Here is a 12500-nt window from a genome sequence, read left to right on the forward strand (position 1 = left end):
TTAATTTCGTCTCTCTCTTTCCCGAGCGCGCCTTCTTTGGCGATCTTCTTCGCTCATTCTTCCCCAGTTAATTCTTGCTCTCTGCCGCTCTCTTTCCCGTTGCTCTTCACCTGAACCCTGTGTTCTGCAAATTATATTTTCTCTGCTATTGTTGGTTGACATAGTAATAGAAATTGTTTCGTTTATGTAGAGTAATAATATTTTGTCTCAAAAAGACAATGAACTGAAAATTTCTTTTTCAGTCGTCAACGCAATTTCCCGCCAAAAATACGCGGGCTACCAGAACTCGAGACTTGAGCCCGCGATCTAGTAAAACAATTACTAGTCAGCGGAAGCTTCCAAATAAATCACGTCACCTCGATGAGTTCACACATGAGCCCACAATATGATCATGTGATCAGTGGCTATCAGTGGCTATCCCGTTTTGACAGCTGTCAATTGACCATATTGTGAATGTCCAATATAAAAAATGTGGATTTGCCAAGACACGCCTGAGATATTCCTCCTTCCTTTTGATAGTCTCCCCTACCCTACCCGTACAATCTGTAGATGCTTACGTACGTACACGCTCGGTCATTCACGTGACAACCAAACGAAAAGAGGTTGACCATATTCCATGAGTATGGGGCTCTGTCCCTCGCGCGCTTCACGCGCGTGGGAGCCCCGCTAAAAATAATCAAGTACATTTATAAAATAAAATGTAAAGAAAAAAAGTGTTAACTACAAAAGAAAAAGGATAAAATTAAGTATGCATGTTTCCCGCCAGCAAGGTGTGGCACCTGATTGGTTCTGATCTATATTTCTATTAACGTTTATTAGCCAATCACAGTTTTTTATTATCTGAGAAATTTGCATTATTTCCCTTTCTGCATTTGTGTTTCCTCGTTTTTGCACTGTGTTAATTAAAAAACTGCACTGCTGCTCTAAGGCAATGCGGTTCAAACTTTTTTCCTGTATATTATTAACTTTCATAATAAATACCATCTACCATAATCAACTATATCAGTACCTGCTGAATGTCTTTGCTCTTGTTCACCTACAAAAGAGAATTCCATCCTACATTCAACTTGGAGGACCTCACTTTCATGTTCTTCTATGACTAAGAAGATAAGATTTTAAAATTTTTCAGTTGGGCAAGGATACATATTGAGCAATATTGAGCATAATGTTACATGGGAATTGAAAAATAAAAGAGCTGAGCCTTACAATAGACAGTTTACTACACTGTTCCCTCCAATGAATGAAATATTTAGCTCTTAATTAAGTTGATAGGTACTATAGTGAGTTACATGTAAAAACAACTAATCCACAAGACCAGACCGTCAAGACTCAAAATTACAAGCAATCAACGTAATATGTTGGGTCAAGATTTGGCCGATCAACATTAAGGCCCTGAAAATTGAAATAACTGCTTTTACATGGCTTAGCTCACTGTTTTTTTAAGAAATGTTACTTTCGTAACTTGATAACCGCACTCAAAAGTGGTTTATAATAAGATATGTTCGTCCTAAATTCAATATTTCCCCATCTCGCAATACAAGGAGTTTTTGAGCATTTATGGAGAAATTTTTTGTCTTAATTTGCCTGTTACTGCAAAGTACAATGTTTTCAATGCAGTAAAAACCTATGACTGAGAACCTGGTTTTTAAGAACCTGTAAGGCTATAAATGTGCCAGTTAGGCCCCCTCCATACAAGAACCTAGCCTGTTCCAGGCGTTCAGATAGTAGAGCGTGGCGGTAAGTGGGGAGCGAGTTAAATTGTACACTGAGAACTGAACAGGGGGGGAAGGTGTGCGTGTGAGATCATTTATGGAAGTCCACAAAGGCACAAAAAATCTTATTTGAAAGGTTATTTAGCCGCAATAAAAAGGTTAATGCTTGAACAGAGGTCAAAGAAAATCAGTACCTAACTGCGTCTGGAATCAAATTCTTTCAGAAACAAACTGCAGGAAATAATTGCCCAGTATGCATGACTGACCGTCTCAATGTTTGACTCAGAGCAACGTAAATTGGATTTGCTTAGTCAAAAGAAGGAAAACCTCTGATGTTGTTTATTAAAAGCTAACTCATAGGTCACGTTTCATACTATCACCAGTTTATGGGTCACGCCTAGCCTGTCAGCACTTTGAAGTTAATGCCACAGTTTTTAATACGTGGTCGGTGGTCAGTTAAGGGCGGAAAGAGCTCTGTAAGGGAATGTTTACAGGCCTTCTCTCCCCCTTTCCCTCTCTAGTCTCCTTCGTTTCTTTATTTTGCGTCGTGAATTTTTCTCCCACGCTCTACTATCTGAATGCCTCGAACAGGCTAACAAGAACCTAGCCTGTATGTCCTAAATATATTTGAAAGACATTCCTATTTTCTTAAATCTATATGATAAAGTTCTTCTCACTTGAAAAATATTCAGGAACCTCTTTGGGAGACTTCACCCCACTGAAAGCCTCTTTGTAAGTACTCTTTAGCCACAATGTTTTTCATTCATAAAATAGGAACCTATATATTTTAGAAAATAGCCAAATTTTTAACAAATAACTATTTTTGAAAGAACCTGTTCAGGTTATATACAGTGTATGAGAAAATGCAGGTTCTTACTAGTGGATTTTTACTGTATTTTGACCGGTCCGAGCTACAATTTGTTGGGCAGGAAACAATGACCGAGCTAAGATTTGTTTGGCCTCTCAACGTGACCGGCCACTATTTTCGAGCACTGACTTCATGACCTTCCTATTTACATAAAAAACATAAGAAGATAGGTATCTACAAAATGGAAAAGCCGAATACTTAAATAAGATATTTCAATCACAAAAGGGAGAATAGCCAGCCGAATACCTCTTACACTTGAAAAAAGCAAATCTGACGCCCCTTTAAATTCTGTTTACCCTAAAAAAGTAAATAGCGGGATGCATGAACCCGAACAATCTGCAACAAATTAGCTCTTTCAAAAAGCATCATGGCAAAACCAGGGCAAAACATCTTCAAATTCGAACCACTGTCCGCCGGGCACAAGGATGGAACAGTGACATCTTAAAGACTTTTCAGAAAACATAACAACGCTTTCACAGACATTAGACCGTTTACACGTAATTTACGATCCTCTAAAGAAAACTTTCACTTGTCACAAAGGCCAGAGTAGCGGCAAAAGTTTTTAAGCTTACGTAGGCTAACAGAATGAAGAAAAGTCACGACAGGAGTTTTATTGAGCGATTCACTGCACGGTCGGATCGGACAGAAAGAAATGTCAATGGTTATTTAACTAAATTCTCGATGAAATTACATAACTTGCACATTTACATGTAAGATTACCTTGGGTCTTCCGCGAAACAGAAAGATCGAAAATACATCGATGAGTATTATACTGTAACATCTTTGATGTGTCTGTCTTGTTAAATTGAAACTTCAATTTCCTTTCTTTTTACCGAACTTAAACACATGTCAAAAGATCTTAACCGCAGCGAACTACTAGAGACAGAATGCACTTCCTTCAAGATAAAATATAAGATCTCCGACTGTCTGAAACTCGACACTGCGTGACAACAAGTGACGTGTGATGATTGGTCAGACGGACAAAACAACAGCTAGTCAGACAGTTTTCAACATGTTTTTGTAAAAACCAAAACGCTACATATTAACAGTAAACTAAACTCGAAGATAGTCACTCACCTTCTCCTCCTTCCCGCTCGTCTTCGTTTATACGACGCCTGTTTCCCCTTGCTGTTTCTCGCTCTCTTCTTCGCCGCTCGTCGCTAATTCGGCGTCTATTTTCTCTTGCTCTCTCTCGTTCATTCTCGAGTTGCTCTTCAGTGAAATTTTGCCTCCTTTCTCTGTTTCTCTCGTGCTCCCTCTCACGTAGCTCATCAGTAAAATTGCGCCTCCTTTCTCTATCCCTATCCTGCTCCCTCTCACGTTGCTCGTCAGTAAAATTGCGCCTCCTTTCTCTATCCCTATCCTGCTCTCTCTCTCGTTGCTCGTCAGTAAAATTGCGCCTCCTTTCTCTATCCCTATCCTGCTCTCTCTCCCGTTGCTCGTCAGTAAAATTGCGCCTCCTTTCTCTTTCCCTTTCCTGTTCCCTCTCACGTTTCTCGTCAGTAAAATTGCGCCTCCTTTCTCTATCCCTATCCTGATTTCTCTCTCGTTGCTCGTCAGTAAAATTGCGCCTCCTTTCTCTGTCCCTTTCCTGCTGTCTTTCCCGTCGCTCGTCAGTAACATTGCTTCTCCTTTCTCTGTCTCTTTCTTTCTCCCTTTCCCGTTGCTCGTCAGTGTAGTTTCGCCTCCTTTCTATAGCTCTCTGCCGCCCTCTCTCTCGTTGAGCTTGGCTTGCTTGCCGCCTACTTTTCCGTTTTCTCTGTCTCTCCCTGTCTCTGTACTCCAAATTAGAGGACATAATCAGTAAAAATTTACAAAAAAAATATAGAAGTAAAAACAATTTACATCAACCGATACGAAAGATTTTTTTTGTTTTGAGTTGACTTCGCTGTTGCTTGGTTGCTTACGCTTTACAAAACGCGGGTGGCCATTCGTTTTCGCGCCAAAAAAGACTTCAGACTCATAGACTACCCCAAATTTTGCATTGGTGTCCCTGTAGTGCGGACGGACGGGCAGCGAGCGGGCGGGCGGGCGGTGTACGGGCACGTGATTACCAAATTTTCTGGCATGGGTAGATTTACTTACCCATGGTGCTCTGCAGGCGCGCTTCGCGCGCCAGAGCCCCGCTATTATATGTCAACAGGCAACGAGTTTATGTAGTCACAATTTATACAAAAGCTCTGGCTCATATATACAACTGTCCATGTGTTGACCTGAAGTCCTATGGATTGGCCCTGTAAAAGTTCAGAAATCATTCTCCCCTCCTCGAAACCAATATTATTGGCCAAAGATAAGGTGTATGCATTGGGAGTATGTTTTTCGACTTTGGAAGATACTCCCGCACATGTCAGCTTTTCGGAAAAAAAATAGATAAACTCCAAAGCATTCTAAATAGTTAGTCGGCGAGAGAACTGACTGTCTTGGGCAAAATCACCATAACAAAATCTCTAGCCGTGTCTCAAATAGTCTATCTGCTGTAATCCCTACCATCGCACCAAAAAACAGTTCACGAAATAAATTCCACTGTCTTATATGATTTCCTGTGGGATAGCAAAGGCGACAAAATTAAGCGAACAGAAATCATTAATAACTACGATAAGGGCGGACTAAAGATGATTGATATACAAAGTTTTAATGCATCATTGAAAACGAAATGGGTTCAAAGCTACCTAAACACAGAGAACAAAGGTAAATGCAAAGCTTTCTTCGATTACAACTTGGAGAGATACGGTGGGAAATTATTGTTCTTGTGCAATTTAAAACAAAAAGATGCATCACAGCTGAAAATAAAAGACCCTTTTTAAAAAGAAATTGTAGAATACTGGTCCAACTTAAATTATAGTGAGAAGAACCCAGTTTTCGAGTCAACATGTATCTGGCATAACTCCACTGATTATAATCGAGAAGAAACTTTTTTTTACAAATCATGGTTTAAAGCAGGCGTGTAGAATGTCAAAGACCTCCTTGATGAGGATTCCAGATTTATTAGCTTTGATGTTTTCGTAAGGAAATTTAAAGTTAAAACTAACTATCTTGAGTAGTATAAAGTTGTATCTACTCTAACAAGGTATGAAAAACTATGTTCGCCCGTCAACGGAAACGACCAAACCCAAGATGCGATTAAAACTCTCCTTTCCCGCAAAATTCTGCAAAAAAGCTTATCAGCGCCTCATTAAAAAAAGGGCTTCAACACCTTTTAAAAGCCAAGGTAAATGGTTGGCTGAAGACTTAATGGGAAACGAGACGGTTAATTGGGAAAACACATATTCATTACCATTTTGGTGTTCTAAAGAAACAAAACTGAGAGAGTTTCAGTTTAAACCTCAACATAGACCAATGATTTTCTATACAATAGGAATTAAATAGTCTGATTCCTGCACCTTCTGTGAAGAAGCAACAGAAAACCTGGTTGTAAATACTCTAACGCCTTTTGGAAAGACTGCTATCAATGGATAATGCAAAACACCTCCAAAGTAGAAAAATTCAACCTCTCAGGAGCTCTCTTATTTGGCTTAATTAACGACGCAAAAGATTTACTACTGCACCATTTACTACTTATTGCCAGGCATTATATCTACATCTGTAAACAAAGAGATACGCGCCCAAATGTCCAAATGTACATACAAACAGTTCAACGTACTGTGGAAATAGAAAGGCAAATTGCAAAAGACCATTATTCTTTAGACACTTTTAAAAAGAAATGGTCTCGATTAAAAACCTCCCCTCTTTAAATGAATGTACTATTCTCTGGAAGTGAACTGTAGGCGGTGCTCTGTAGATTAAAAAATTTTATACTTTAACTGTCCTGTTTAAGTTGTCTGTCTGTTTGTTTGTTTTTTCCCTTTTTTGAAAGATACTGTGTAAACTGTAATTTTGCTACTTTTTTCGAGTTTTTTTACAATTTTTGTAAATTTTCCTTTGTATGTAAATATGACATAAAGTGCTGTTGTATAAAAAAAGTTATGGTTAATAATTTTTTATTATTAATCATTAGTCAAACAGAACTTCATGTCCTCTAATTCAGTCAGTAATCATACAGTGTTGTACAGCTGTACTCGTGATGATAAATGTCCTATCTGCCTTATTCCAGATTCAATTGAACACACCTTTTTATATTGTCAAGAGTCAAAGGAATTCTTTTCCAAAACTTTAAGTGATTTAATGAATATCATAAAGAGAGCGCAAAACTTTCAAACAAGCAAATTCTATTTAACACGTTCGATGACTCCCTTCTAATGCAAATGCCATAAACCATTTTTCTTTTCTTTCCAGAACAACCTTAGCTGAATTAAATTCAAGGTCATTTTGTCAGTTTACCGACTGGGTCAATACTTATAAGGACGAGTTTCTTTGCACTCAATATTTGCGAATTGTTTCCACTGAATTATGTATCGACGATTATCATGATTTTGGTTATTGGAAATATTTGCATGCAACACCACTTTACCGAATGAAGGCGCGTGATTATTGTAAAACACTTTATGTAGATTCTATGACTTAATATCAATGGTTGGGCGACTTGAATTAGTTAGTGTCACACGTCCCGAATTGTAAATAAGTTTTTCACAAATCAGCCAAGGACGGTTCATGATTAGCATGGCCACACGTTCCTAGCGGGTTTTTAGATTTTTAATAAACATGTTTGACTTATATTGGACCGAGGAAGTTGGGAATAATTTGTTAGACGATGGTGGCGATGAAGCTATGTTAGCAGCAGGCCACCCTTTCGATCAACAGGGAGGTGCCAATTCTTTTATTTCGTGCAAATTTTTCGGCGACAGGTAATCCTAGCGTGTGGCGTGATTACACAGTGGTTAAACGAAGATTTCAGTTAACGTTTGAGCAGCTGCGAGACGCGGAAGGGGAAGTGTTGGGAGAAGCTTTAACCGAAGCGGTCATGCAGGGGTTGCGAGAAGTGGTTCTTCATTTAGGTTTGCCAGTCGCGGAGTGGCATTTGATGATGTCGGTGCATTCAAATTCTTTTCAGCCAGCGTGGGAATCGTCGCTGGGAAATATTCCTTTAGAAGAATGGCTAACTCGGGCTCAGAGAACGCAAGAATGAATGGAACGGTTAGCCAAGCGACTAAATTCCGGTGAAGTGATGGATGTTGAGCGTGATGAGTTTTATGTTGATTTAACGTTTGTGCGAAGGTTTGGACGTGGTGGAAAGAAAGGTAGGAAAAAAGAAAATCCTGGTCGGTTCGCATGGGAAAAAATGGTAAGAGAGAAACGGTGTGTGGTGCAAATTAAAACTCAGGATGAGTTAGGCTGCACTCGAGCGATTGTAACGATGGAAGAAAAGGCAGACAATGGACCGCAGTATGATGGGCTTCGAAGGGGACGTCCATTTCAAGAAGTATTAGCCAAGCAGTTGCATCGCGACGCGGGGGTTGCCGAAGGTCCATACGGTTATTCGGAACTGAAAAAGTTTCAGGAATTCTGGGTCCCGAATATCAGCTGATTGTAGTTGAAGCGTCTCGCTGCATTATTTTGTTTAAAGAGCAAGAGTACGATCATGCTCCCAAGCTTATTCAGCTAGTGAAGAATGGAAGTCATTACGATGGGTTAACCAGTATCTCGGCATTGATGAATCGCTCCTACTTCTGCCGTCACTGTGAGAAAGACTACGATCATAAAGACGCGAAGAAACACAATTGCTAAGGTCAGAATTGCCCAGCCTGCGGTCGAATGAACAAAGGTTGTCCTAATTGCGCCAAATGGGTGACCCCTGACGTGGAATGCGAACGTTATCACATCAAGTTTTATGGTGTCGATTGTTTTGAAGCACACAGAAAGAAAAAGAAAGGACAGGCAAGTTTAGGCGAAAGCTACAGGAAATATTTCAACTGTTGCCGCGAGTACAAAGTGGACCGAAAAAAAGAAGCACAAGTGCTTTCATGTCGTTTGCCCAAACTGTAAAGAGTTTAAACGTGTCAATCACCGCTGGTTTATTCAACCGATTGTAGACAAGACACAGCAGCGCGTACGCGTCGAAGAACCAGATTTAGATAACTCTGACTCCGAGGAGGAAGACAGCGAAAAAGGACGAGCGTCTGCAGACTTATTAGTATTCGCCGATACCGAATGTCGCCAAGATGAAAACCGTGTGTTTCATCCTAATTTAATTTGCTGGTCTAGCGGGGAAGAAGAGGACATTAATCACGTGGAAGCAATAGAGAATTTTTTAGACGCGTTGGAAGAGTTAACGAAGGTGGCAGGAGATGACCAAGAACGCAATGTGATTACCTATTTCCATAATATGAGAGGCTTTGACGGTACGTTTATTCAAGAAACTCCGTACAAGCAAGGCCGTACCATCGACAAATCACTCACTCAAGGAGCCAAGATGTTAGCCTTTCAATGTGGCAATTTAATGTTTCGCGATTCCATGAATTTTTTTAACATGGCGTTAGACAAGTTTCCTGCCACATTTAATTTGCAAGAACTGTACAAAGGTTTCTTCCCGCCCATGTGGAGCCACGTGGAGAACTTTAATTACCGAGGCGTGTATCCTCCAGCCGATGAGTGCTGCCCTAACGAGATGTCGGAGAAGAAACGTGCAACATTCCTGGCCTGGCATGCTGAGAAAGTTCAAAGTGGCGCCATGTTAGATTTCCAAGAAGAATTATTAAAGTACTGCGAAAGGGATGTGAAGCTGTGGAAAGAAGGTTGTATGAAATTCATTGAGGAATTTCAAAGCATTGCCGGATTCAATCTTCTGGTCTAATCCGTCACCATCGCTAGTGCCTGCCTTCACTCGTGGCAGAAGAATCAATTGAAAGAAGGATTGGTGGCCATGGAACCTCAGAACGGTTGGAGTGGAAATCAGGTGGATCAGAATCAAGTGGCGTTAGAATGGCTGCATTTTGAAGATTGGAAGTTAGGTGAAACCGGACGTGTAAGACATGTGAGAAACTCGAGAGACGGTGAAGTCAAAGTGTTAACCACAGCACAAGAGTATTTTGTGGACGGGTACGATCAAGAAACCAAGACTGTATACGAGTTTCACGGCTGCCTTTATCACGGCTGCAAGCGATGTTTTAAGCAACGACATGTAGAACGGAACTGTCATAGAGATCGTACTGTAAAAGAGGTCTACGAAGCGACACAGCGTAAAACGGGCGTTACGATGAGCAGGCTATACCGTCATTGAAAAATGGGAGTGTGAATTTAAACAAGACAAGAAAGCCGATCTGAAGCTGCAAAACTTTTTGAAGACCTTCGAACTTGTTCCCCCGCTTAACCCAAGAAATGCCTTTTTTGGTGGTCGAACGGGTGCAACGACCTTGTACGCGAAAGTAGAGCCTGGCGAAGAAATGAGATATAATGATTACACGTCTCTTTACCCCTGGGTCAACAAGTATGGCGAATATCCTGTACGACATCCGTTGATTTACACGAACCCCAGCGATCAAAACATTGATCATTATTTTGGCATTGCTGTCATGGATGTCCTCGCGCCCCAGGGGCTTTTTCACCCAGTCCTTCCCGTCCGCGCTGACAGCAAGTTGACCTTTCCTCTCTGCGGAAAATGTGTCGAGGAAGAGCAGCAGAAACCGTGGCTAGAAAGAAGCAATTTGAGTCCTCATACGGTCGACCGTAGAGCTTCAAAAAGCGAAAGAAAAGGGCTATGAAATCCTAAAAATTTATGAAGTGTTTCATTTTAAAGAAGAGGACCGCTGCGTGGGATTGTTTGCGGATTACGCCAACACCTGGCTGAAAATTAAACAAGAATGTGCAGGCTGGCCTGACGGATGTGACACCCCAGAACATTAAGCAGCGTACCTGGAAGCCTATGAGCAGAAACGCTCATACGCTCATTAAGCTCACCAAGAAAAAATAAATTGCGGTAAACGTCTGCAGTTAAGAATATAACGTGCGGTAAAAGTCTGCAGTTACGAAAATAACTTGCGGTCAAAGTCTGCATTTAAGCAAACCTATTTTTGTTGTCACCTGATAGAAATGTGATCTGAAAATGTATGAAAATGTGCTGAAAAAAGTCTGCAGTTAAAAACGTTGATTTGCAGTCAAAGTCTGCAAGTAAATGGCGAATACCAGTCTTGTCCCTCGGTGATTTAAAGCAAATGACATAATGGGCATTGCGGTTAATTGTTTTGGCAAACTTGCCGGGTGGAAATAAGTCCTGCGTTAGATACAAGGCCGTAATAGCGCGGTGATAAGAATCTTTGGTATATAAATCCAACACGCGTTTTTCGTTGCCGGATTCTTCCATCAAATCATCCAGAATGAGAATGCCGTGCTGGTCTGGTTTAAACCATTTCACTAACGCTCCCTGGGGAGGGAGAACTTATAGAAATGCATATGATTTTTCATACGATCAAATCGAGATTGCCATCGATCGTAACAATACACCATCTTTTTAGGAGGGGGGTAAAACAAGGTTTTTCTCTTTTAGGAGCTGTTCGACCAGTTCACTTTTTCCACTGCCCGATGGGCCAGCAATAATCACGCTAGCTGGTTGACGAATAATTTTCTTCGTCTATAATATTGCACATTGTCTTTATACCTTTAAAGGCTTGTTTCGCTAAAAAGCCCCCATTTTAGCAAAACTAGGGGCAGGCCCTGATAACCCCATAGCAATCCCTTCCGCTATTTTATCGACGACACGCGGTTTTCTTTGAAATCGTGCACCCCCTTTTTGACCTTTTCGCCCGTCGTGTTCGATACAAACGTGAAGAAACAGAATGAATTAATGTTTGCTTAAGTTCCCTTAAATAGGTTTCACCCATCCTTTCAATATAAGTTTTAAGCTCTTCCCATGCCTGTTGTTGGGTTAAATAAACCACTCGTTTCCAGTGCATTCCATCCCATTTGTCTTGGGTAAACATCTCTAATGGATGATACGAAAAATACAAGATGGCGGCTAATATGAGGGCGTCAGTGACTTGACGTGTGTCCTGACGCGTAATCATGCTCACAACAGTAAAATAGACAAATGAAAGACACAGAGATTTTGAAAACACTTTATTGATAAAAATAACAAAAACAACTTCGGCTTACATTGGATTGTTGACAACTTAGATCTTTCCTACTCAACTCTGTCTTAATAAGATGTTGTATCTGTTCACCTGCTCGGCGATCGTTTAACACTAAATTGTGTGAGTTCCATTGAACTAAAAACTCTTGAAAGGACACATTCCTAGCTTTGGCTTTTAAAAATAACAGAGCATAATGGCCGCAGGTATAACTATCCACGGCTTGCAAAGTTTGATCGCTGGTGATCACTTCTTTCCCATGGTCAGCGGTCAGGAGACAAGATGGACGCGAAGTTTTGAGCTCTGTCTCTTCTGACCCCTTAGACGTTTTTGCCATCTAATTTCTGAACTATTTTACCCCGATACTCCTAATTAATATGCCTAAAGAGACGATTGCTTCTCTTAAGCAACAAAACCAATCACTTAAACAGCAGGTTGATGCTCTGTGCAAAGAAGTTAAGGCCTTGAAAGGATCGTTTGCCACCACAGAGGCTGTTAATGAAAACAGAATCACTGCAGTCACTAATGCCTCGAACGTCGAAACTGCTCGGAGTTTGCAATACTTGAGCGACGAGTATGATGACTTGTCAGCTTCTAACTCTAGTGTCTCGGTACAGCTGAAGCAAATATCTCACCGCCTTAATGTACTCAGTGCCCAAGTGGAACGTGTTGCTAACGCCATTAATGATGCCGAGGAGTACAGTTACCAGTTCAACGTAAAAATAATTGGTATTCCGGGGTTGAATTCAAGTGAAACTGTCCCCGAAACAAGTTATCTCTGTGTAAAACTCTTCCAGGAAATGGGAGCTGAAGTATCTATTCTTGACATCGATATAGCGCATCGTGTATCAACAAGGAACGAAAGCGAGGGTCCAAAACCTGGTATGGGGTATGTAAATTTGTCAGGTGTTTGGCGAAGGGGGA

At 40.8% G+C, this 12500-nt stretch overlaps 1 pseudogene; it reads left to right on the forward strand.

The window, feature by feature from the left end:
* Positions 1 to 11903: 11903 nt before the first annotated feature.
* The window catches only part of LOC140937482 (uncharacterized), an 868-nt pseudogene continuing 271 nt past the window's right edge, over positions 11904 to 12500 (forward strand).

Source organism: Porites lutea, chromosome 5, assembly GCF_958299795.1.
Source record: "Porites lutea chromosome 5, jaPorLute2.1, whole genome shotgun sequence".
NCBI classification, from domain to species: domain Eukaryota; kingdom Metazoa; phylum Cnidaria; class Anthozoa; order Scleractinia; family Poritidae; genus Porites; species Porites lutea.